Here is a 9,155-nt window from a genome sequence, read left to right on the forward strand (position 1 = left end):
TCAGTGCTCCTCTCAGTTCCCCAAAAGGAGGTTTTCCTCTCTCCAGGAACAGCCAGCGTTTTTTTTGGAGGAAGAAAAATGACTCTTGATTTCTTCTGCCTCTTTTCCTATAGTTAGTCTTTTGTCTCTAAAAAAGGAGTCTTTGGGCTCTATTAGTATGCTCTACAGCTGAAAAAACAAAACAAACAAACAAAAAAAAACTTTGGAGTTTTTAAAGAGAATTTCTCAAAATGAGGCTCCAGACTCTCAAATGGGGCCTTAAACTCTGAGAATGATGCTTTGAGTACCAAAGCCGGTTTTGGATCCAAATGAGAGAGCATTAAAGGGGCACTCAGAAGGAGGCTTTGGGTCTGCAGAATATGAACTGGAGACTGAAATGAGTGTGTCCTCGAAAATGAACGTTTCTCCCTCAAAGCAGGGCAGGAGGAGCTGCTCATCAGCCCACAGAAAGGCAGCCAGGCTGGGTCAGGTTTCTAGTTAGAGGACTAGTTAAATATGACTAAGAAAAGGAAAGATGACTGAGTAAGGCAAGTTTGTGCAAGCTGTAGAATACATCTCCAGCCTGAAACAGCTGAAGGGCTTTGCAATTCTCCTGCAAAGCCCTGAGAGGTACACAGATCTCTCGATAGCACTGGGGCATCCTGGAAAAAAAGCCAGGCAGAGTCCCTGCCTCCAGCTCACCTCACAGCAGAGCTGAGAGCAGGGCGCCTGCGTTTGGAAATACCTCCTTGGTCCTGTGGTCTTCCAGGAGTCATATAAGTGGGAAAACCTTTCCTGCCTGCCACTTTTCAACCCCGTGGAAGAAGCAGCTGTACAACAGTCACCTGGGCTGTCACCTCCTGCTGCAGCCCTCGGCCCCACATCCTGTCCATTTATGACTCCATGGCTGGGGCTGACTCCACACTGGGGTTGCTGTGTTCGTGGAAGCCTTGGCAGGTTCCTGATAGCTTGTCCAGGTAAACTTCTCTCCCATTATTTGGCTGACGATTTCTAAACCTCTGTGGCTCCAGTTCCCATCATACACTGGCTTCTTCTGTCTCTTTTGTGTTTTATCTTCAATTTTCTCCTAATACTTTACATAATTCTGGTTGCTACACAGTGTTTCCAGGCTCAGCCATCTCTAACAATCCCCCACCACGGCTGTGTGCAGTTTGGCTGCAGCACAGATGCTTTGCTGATTAATTTGACTTTTTTTTCCCACAGTCATTCAGGATGCTTGGAAATAAACTGAAATAAAAATTTTACTAATACCTTCCCCCCTCTCCATGCCAATTAACTTCAGTAATCTTTTGTAAAGTCATCCTTTGCATGGTCTAGACCAGGGTGCAGACAGCAACATAAACTGTATTGAAGCGTGGAGCTCGGTTTACTCCACACTTTTGTTCTCACCACTGTCATGTAGAGGAGGAAAGTGGGCAGAGAGAACCAAGGAAGTGGCTCAGGAGACTAAGCCCAAGTCACAGAGGGCTTATTTGAGCACCTTAAATGTGGGTATTGTGCCATTGTACAGGGTGAGGGAAGGGAAATCTCAGGGGCTACTTCTTCAACCAGAACACAGGGAACAGGAAGGATCCGAGTCCTGCTCTCCCACATGCTACACATGTCCCAATCCCTGGACTATTAAATACAAAACAACCATCTGCTGTTTCATAACCCTTTGGTAGTATTTGAAAAGGAATGCTGTATGGTTCCCAGGCATCTTCTAAGATGAATACTGTCACCTCAGCTGCTTTTCTGATCTGTAAGCAGCAGGTTTCCAAGCTGATTGCCCATTTTATTGAATTCGTCATCCTTCTCTCTGCCGTGCCAATGGCCTGTCTGTTCAGGCTGTTTTGCATTCCAGCTTGGAAGGTCTTTCACCTGCTTGGGCTCCAGCCATGCAAAGGAAAGCATAATGTGTTAATATTGCATCCCGTTTTATGCATCAGGGCATTTATGCACACAGGCAGCCTTGAGATTGTCTTCTTCACATGTACCATTCCATAATTTTCCTACTTAAACACTGAGTGAGAAAGCAGGAATAACTGTGTTTTGAAGATCCCTTCCCAAAGACAGGGCATGCAGGGATGGTAGAGCATAATGAATCGTAAATTTTAAGCACAATCTCTGCCCTTAAGATGATTACTTTCATCTTCAACTCTACCAGCGTTTTAGAAAGAAGTTTTGGCATCACAAGAAATATGACTAGCATCTGCTGGTAATAAAACAGGGAAGAACATGAGGCAAAGTGTATGTGCAAACCAGATGTTATGGCTGGCACTTGGTTGTAAGGGGCTCGTGCAGCGTGCACAGGGCTTGGGGAAACCCCTCCAGCCCAGCACGCTCTGCAGGGTGACTGATGCAGGGCTCCAGATGGGATGTGGCTGGACGCCAGTGGGGAATCCGGAAAGGAACAGCTCTTGGTGGCATTAAAACTCAGTGCCTGAGCAAGCAGTCATCTGTACGACCACAGCAAGTCTCATAGGGTTCACTGATTGTCCCCGGATTATGAACCTAAAAAGGATATACCATGATACCATGTGCTAATAAAGGGTGACATTAACACTAATCCTTACACGTGGGCTGTTTAAATCAGAGAATCTGCAGTGGTTGCAGGTGCTTTAATGAACAAAATTTCTCCCCCACAAAGAGAAAAAAGAAGAGAGTGGAGAACATACTAAAAACAAAGAAAAAAGTTGGCCATCTTATTTTACGGCTGCAGATTAATAAGTAAACCCTAACTGAGTCGACAGGATGAAGAAGCAAGTATAAGTCTTATCAGCAGCAATGTGACAAATGAGCTAATCTGTTTATCCAAGCCTTGATAACCCGCCATTAGTACTTCTGCCTGTTTCACCACCACGCAAAATAGAGAAATCCTTTATTACTAGCCATTCGATTGCACATATCCTTCCTCCCCCTCCAAAATGCCTTTTGCCATCCCCATCTGCGAGAACAAATTGATGAAGTTGTGAAGCAAGCGAAACAGAAAGGGTTCACTGAGCTCAAACAGGGCTCTTTGCTCCTGGTTGGTGTGTAGCTGTCCTGCACACATGTCCCATTGAAAACCATGGGCAAAACATGGACAAACTGAGGGTAGGGGCCAACAACCTCAGCCCCAGGGGGAAGAACAAACCCTGGACAGGGCAGTGTCCCAACCAGGAGAACCAAACATGAGTGGAGGCCCCATGTGAAGCTCATCAGGACCACCAAGGCTCATTAGGGCCCTGACATTCACAGCCCAGCAAGGGTTATCACAGGCAGGAAGATCCCTGGTATGGAGCACTGTCAGAATTAATTCCCTGGAGCAATGGAAATGAGGTTTTGGCAGAAGAGTGGTGGTGGAAACCCACTCATCCTGGTCATGGATCGTGTCATTTTCTCTGCCCCACAGCTAATGAAAGGATCAGTGCATTTTGGGGCTGTGGTGGAGGTGGCCATCATTTGGCTCACCTTGTTGCACCTGCTGCAACCAGCTGGCTGGGAAGGAGGGCTCAAAAGGAGAGAGCTGGGAGTGTGGAGGGGTTTAGTTTTGCAGGCTGGGCTTGGAAGCATGCAAGCAAGAAGATGGTAATACCTTCTTCTTAGCCTGTATTTTGTTTGCTTAATACCCAATTTCTGTACTATGTACGTATTGTACTGGTAAAGCAGTGAAAGAAGAAAGCTATGTACCTTTCAGGTTTCTGTAGGACTTGCTGGGAATTTGCTAATGCTTTTTGCAGGTAATTCAGTGATGTAGCTACCTGTGCTGGAGCTGAAGGGTTAGGTTCCCCTGTGTCTAGGGGATGTCTGGGCTTTGTGTGCTCTGTAGGCATGTTTACTGATGAACTCATAGTCCTTGTAGTGGGTGGCTAAGCAGCACAAGCTCTGATTTAGCTATGCACCCTGCTGCAAGGGCTGCCAGGAGTAGCTGTGTGACCTTTCCTAATAGAGCGTTGCCTTCCGTTAGTTCTTTACTTCACTACTTCTGTTTCCTTAAATATACTGCTTTCCCTCTTGTAGGCAAAGCACTCTCTCCTGCCCTCGCACCCTCCTGTTATTGCTCCGTGTATTGTTGTGTCTTTGCTATTCCTTCTCCTGACCTGAAGCTGTAAGCTTCCACTTCTCTCTGGGAGAGGTGGTGCCTCGCTTTACCTTCCTATTGCCTTCTCCAAGTGGCTGTACCCAGTTCTGTCTTGCCCTGTTTGAAAACAGGATGTTGAAGGATGAAGAGTGTTTCAAGTAAGCAGTGCTGTGCTGAGCTATGTTACTATGCTTTGATACTGCGATCCTTCCCAAAGCAGCTCATCGTAGGTTAAGAAAAACGCTGTCTCTCCAGGCAAAGAGATTTTGCTTGGAAATGATACTGAATCTTTCCTGGACTGGTCTAGTTTAGTGCCTCATATGTGGAGTTTAAGTTGTTTCAGTTAACGAGGATCATGTTTAACTTGTCCATAACAAAACTCCCTGCCTTCTGTTCTCCAGTGTTCTTAGCTCCTTCTAGTGGGGAAAGGAGGAGGCTGCGGACTGACCTCTGAGGTGCAAGGGAAATCCAAGCTGCTAAATCCAACGCTTGCTAAATGCCAAATGTCCATGAGCTGAACTGCTACAACTTCAGCTGACTTCTCTGTGAGGGGAGGCTCCCTTGTAACTCCTGGACCAAGTCCCTGAGCACAAAGCTCCATGTAACTTTAAGTGTGATGTTGCCAGTGTGGTGATCTTTCATTTGCTTCCCTCTGCGTAGCTGTTTGAGTCCTTTTCCCAGGAAGGGAACGGCTTAGCAGCGCCTGTGGGTTTCCTTTCCTGTAGGCTGGATGTGCTTGCCATGAGTGAGGGAACAGCTGGCGTGCTGGGGGAAGGCCTTTGTGCAGGTGGTGTAACTGAGGCAATGCAGGTTCTGCTAAGCAGGAGGACTGTGGCGTGGCGTGGAGCGCTGTTGGCTGTGGAAGGTCTGCAGCAAGCAGGGGGGGTGATGACATGGCACACTGGTGGCTCTGCCTCCTCCACGTTGGGTGAAACAACACAGGTCAGACCTAGCAATTGGAAAAGAAGTGTCAAAGCAAGGGCATGCTCACCAGCGGCAGGAGTTATGCCGCAGCAGTTGTAATGCTGTCACTGAGAAATACTTGCTGAGATTTATTGTCCCATCAAAGCTTGCGCACTTGTGTCAGTGATGAGGTTGGAGATTTATTAATTGCGTTGTCATAGGAGGACTCCCAGCTGAGTTGTAGAATGAAAACCAGAGCTGCAACTTTGTGTCCATGGACTGCACACTGATGGTGTTCACTTTGTTTCCATGTATCTCATCACATGCTTTCAGTTTCCTGAACTTCTGGGCATAGTTTAGGATGGAAGAATCCAGACTGTCTTGCAATGCATGACAGGGCACTGAAGGGAGAGCTTTGTTACCCTGTTGATGGGGTATGTATTTCTCTTGGGACAGCCTTCAGTGCTCTCACCTGTGACTGTGGTTAGGCTTAGGAAATCTTTCCGTAGCTTTCAAGGAAGATTTTTGCAAGGATTTTCCCTATGCATTTTGCAGGTTACAGATTTCAGAGCACTTATTTGAAGGTGTTTCCCAAATTGTGCTTTGCACCCCTTTTAAAGGCCCTGGGGTGGGAAGGGGACACAGGGTAACTACAGCAGTACTGGTCTCCTCTTGATGGCACTGAGCATCAGTGCAGCAGAGTTACCTGATGGACACTTTCATCTGGATACCAAACCAAGGCCTGATGGCTCCGTGTATTGAGATCTAACTTTGAGATCACAGCTTTGATCAGAAAAGCTGTGAAAGGTAGGGCTTTGAAAGTGCCTTTTCCAAGTAGCTTGAAGCTTCATAAATTGTGCTCTGTTGGACAAGAATGACATAGCCAAGTGCAGAAGCGCTCATGGTTATGAGAGAATCAATTAGGGCATGTTGATGAATAATGTATGTGCAGCTTAGGAGGGATGGATGACATCTGTTTTATTTTTGTACTGTTAATTGAGAGTGATTCTAGGACAAAAAGGCACAAAGGGAAGATGAGGAGTTTTGGGGGATGCTCTGGTTGGAGCATCAGAAGCTGGATGCTCACCAGAAACACTTCCTGTCCATTAAGCTGTAAAAACCTCAGAAAGAGAAATTGTTTTAATGTCCTCTACAGCTCTTAATCCATGTAACTGATACTGCCTAGGAGCCCCGTTCAGACTGTGACATGAACATTTCAAGAGATAGAGGTTAAAGCTGCTGCTTCCAAATCTGATGGCTTTTCCTGTATTAAGGTAGCTGCTGCCTTGCTCTTCTTTGCCCCAGTGTAAGTTATTGGGTTATTAATCAGCTCTTGGAGAGGGGGCATGCTGCTGTCCTGTACCTTCCAGGACTTTGGCTGTGGTGAGCAGTCACTGGCCCAGGGAACAACATCAGCTTGTTTGTGTGGCACTTCTGGTGATGGTTGATGTATGTGTGAAAGGCTGTGAAGGGATTTGGAGGGTTGCATGGACAGCTGCTCTGCTCCAGATGGGAGGAACTGAACCCACCCAGAAGACTGGCTACTGGAGTGACTACAGAAGTGGCCTTTGCTGCATTGTGCTTGTCAGTGCTGCTGCAGAGCAGCAAGTAGATGAAGCATGAATCTTTTTCTCATAGAGTCATTAAGGTTGGAAAAGCCCTCCAAGATCATCTGGTCCAACCACCCCCCTACTACCAATGTCACCCCCTAAGCCATGTCCTAAACACCACGTCCAACCTTTCCTTGAGCACCCAGAGGGATAGTGACTCTGCTTCCCTGGGCAAACTCTTCCAAACCCTGACTACTCTTTCTGAGAAATGTCTCTTGATTTCCAACCTAAACCTCCCCTGGTGCAACTTGAGGCCATTCCCTCTAGTTGCCTAGTTAACTTTTCTAGTTACCTGTGAGAAGAGGTTGAACCCCAGCTCCCCACACCTTCCTTTCAGGTAGCTGTAGAGAGCAATGAGGTGTCCCTGAGCCTCCTCTTCTCCAGACTTAAACACCCCCAGTGCCCTCAGCCGTTCCCCATAGGACTTTCCAGGCCCTGTTCCAGGCCCTGCACCAGCTTCGTAGCCCTTCTCTGGACACACTCCAGGGCCTTGATGTCCTTCTTGTAGTGAGGGGCCCAAAGCTGAACACAGCACTCGAGGTGTGCTGGCTGCACTATTCCTGACACAAGCCAGGATGCCCTTGGCCTTCTTGGCCACCTGGGCACACTGCCAGCTCGTGTTCAGGTGGGCATCAGTCAGCACCCCCAGATCCTTTTCCTCTGTACAGCTTTTGAGCCACTCTGCCCCAAGCCTGTAGCGCTGCATGGGGTTGTTGTGGCCAAAGTGCAGGACCCAGCACTTGGCCATGTTGAACCTCATCCCATTGCCCTCTCTGCCCATCGACCCATCCTGTCCAGGTCCCTCTGCAGGGCCTTCCTACCCTCTGGCAGATCAACGCTTCCCCCCAACCTGGTGTCATCTGCAGACTTACTGAGGATGCACTCAATTTCCTCATCCAAGTCATCAGTAAAGATATTAAAGAGGACAGGCCCCAACACCGACCCCTGGGGAACACCACCGGTGATGATCACCAGCTGGATTTCACTCTGTTCACCACCACTCTCTGGGCCCAGCCGTGCAACCCAGCACAGAGTGTTCCTGCCCAAGCCATGGGCTGCCAGCTACTCCGGAAGAATGCTGGGGGAGACCGTGCCAAAGGCCTTGCTGAGGTCTAGGTAGACTGTGTCAACAGCCTTTCCCTCGTCCCCCAGGCAGTCACCTAGTCGTAGAAAGAGGTGAGGTTGGTCAGAAACCTTGCCTGTTCCAAGGTTTTTTTTTTCTGCTCCTTGTCTCAGACTTCCAGGTTGGGAGGCTGAGTACTCCAAGGATAAGTGGTCTGGGTTGTAAAGACAGATGCAAAGAAGTCATTAAGAACCTCAGCCTTTTCCTTATCCTCAGTAGTTATGTTGCGGTGTAGAATGAAAGCCATCAAGAACTCCTCACAGTTCAGTTGGGGGTTTCTGTACTTGCTTTAGCTTGTACTTCTCTGCCTCTCTGAGGCCTCTGCCTTCATCCCTCTCTGGAAGTCTCTGTACGATGGGTTGGAGCAGTGAAAAATTCTGTAGTCTTCATGTCAGGTTCCACACAGTTCAACAGGGTCCCCAGGGGTGTGCTGTTTGTGAGACCTTCCTGAGCCTTCTGGTCAGTGGTGTTAGTCCTTTTATTCTGGATCAGCTCTGGCTTTCCTGAAATATGGAAGACCTGCTAAGAGGCTGAGTTACACGGACTGTACCCAGGCTGCCACTACATACCCAAACTGAGGTATCAGTCACTTTTTTTAATATTCTGGCTGTTCATTGAGTACCAGCCTGGGGAGCCAGATAGGCAGTTTCTCTGCTGGTCTTGTTCTTCCTCTTAACAAAAGAAAACACTGGGCTCCTGCTGCTGTGCAGAGGGCTCTTGGGGCAGCCAGCAGTGCCTCCTGCCAGGGATGTAGGACAACGTGTGGAAGAGGGAAGCTGAAGCAAGTCGTGCAGAGGCTGCGAAAGGGCCAGGGCATAGGGTGTGCAAGGCTGAGGGGATGAGGAGGAGCTGGAGAGGGGCTTGGGGGTGTTCAAGGCCAGGCTGGATGGGGCCTTGGCCAACCTGACCTAGCGGGTGGCGTCCCTGCCTATGGCAGGGGGCTGGATTCAGGTGTCTTTAAGGCCCCTTCCAACCTGGTGCTGGAGCAGGGGCTCAGGCAGCGCCGTCGTTCTGTGGGCAGAGGGTTTTAACGCCTCACCCTGCCGCGAGGGGCAGGCCGGACTAGAGCCCCCCTAGGCCCCTCCAACCTAATTACCGCGGGGCGCTGTGGCTAATTAGCACCACCGCGCAGGGAGCGGGGCCGTGGCTCCCTCAGGGCCGGGCAGGCGGAGAGCCGGGGGGGGGGGGAACCTTTCTCCGCTCTGCGGAACCTTTGAGGCGGAGGCGCCTGTTGCTGCCCGGGGGAGCGAGCGGCTGCTCCGGCGGGGGTGCGGGGCCGGACGCTGGGTGATGCGGCCCCCGAGCGGCGGCTGAGCGCCGAGGCCGGCACGGAGGCGGGCGGGCGGCCGGGCGGGGCGGCGGCCAGCTGCCGGGGCCCGCAGCCTCCCATCCCCCGGCCCGCCCCCCCCCCGCCGAGGTGAGAGGAGCCGCCGCGACGGGGAGCGGGCCGGGAAGGGCCGGAGGCTGTGTGCTGAAG

The 9,155-nt window shown here is 50.0% G+C and overlaps 1 protein-coding gene across 3 annotated transcripts in view; it reads left to right on the forward strand.

Annotated features, from left to right (window-relative positions):
• Nucleotides 1-3,533: 3,533 nt before the first annotated feature.
• RAD54L2 (RAD54 like 2) overlaps nt 3,534-9,155 on the forward strand; it is a 64,695-nt gene continuing 59,073 nt past the window's right edge. For 2 of the 3 annotated variants that reach the window (XM_035337631.1, XM_035337628.1), the window contains exon 1: nt 9,031-9,095. The gene's annotated coding sequence lies outside the window, so the exon portion shown is untranslated. Of the gene's footprint in view, nt 3,550-9,030; nt 9,096-9,155 lie in introns of those variants that run through there. The other variant, XM_035337629.1, reaches the window with a different exon arrangement.

Source organism: Oxyura jamaicensis, chromosome 12 (assembly GCF_011077185.1).
Source record: "Oxyura jamaicensis isolate SHBP4307 breed ruddy duck chromosome 12, BPBGC_Ojam_1.0, whole genome shotgun sequence".
Classification (NCBI taxonomy): Eukaryota; Metazoa; Chordata; class Aves; order Anseriformes; family Anatidae; genus Oxyura; species Oxyura jamaicensis.